This window comes from Fulmarus glacialis, unplaced genomic scaffold (genome assembly GCF_000690835.1).
Source record: "Fulmarus glacialis isolate BGI_N327 unplaced genomic scaffold, ASM69083v1 scaffold22056, whole genome shotgun sequence".
NCBI classification, from domain to species: Eukaryota; Metazoa; Chordata; class Aves; order Procellariiformes; family Procellariidae; genus Fulmarus; species Fulmarus glacialis.
In genome coordinates this window covers 23,442-23,812 of record NW_009219020.1, presented here as the reverse complement: position 1 = coordinate 23,812, position 371 = coordinate 23,442, and positions in this window count along the sequence as shown.

Genomic DNA, 371 nt, shown 5'->3' with positions numbered 1-371 from the left:
TGGGCATCAGAAGAACTGCAGGTCCCCCAGGAGCTGCATGCAACGGGGGCTGTCACGGCACCCAGCCCTGCAGAACCTCTGTGGCCTCGTGGAGGGGTTCCTGCACCCCCCAGGCTCCCATCCCTGCTCTGGCAGTGGGGGTGCAGCACCCACCCCCTGGGGCAAGGAGCTGGGCTCCAGCCCAGCCGCACATTTGGCATCACTCAAGGGGGAGCGGGATACTCAGACCCACCCCCCCTTCCCCTCGTCCCCCAGGGACGCTGGGCAGGGCAGAGATTTTGGGGTCCCTGCAGGACCTCGGGGCCACGGAGGAAGGGCTGCAGCGATGGCACCAGGCTCCTCCATACCGCTCACAGCCTCTACCCCAGCCC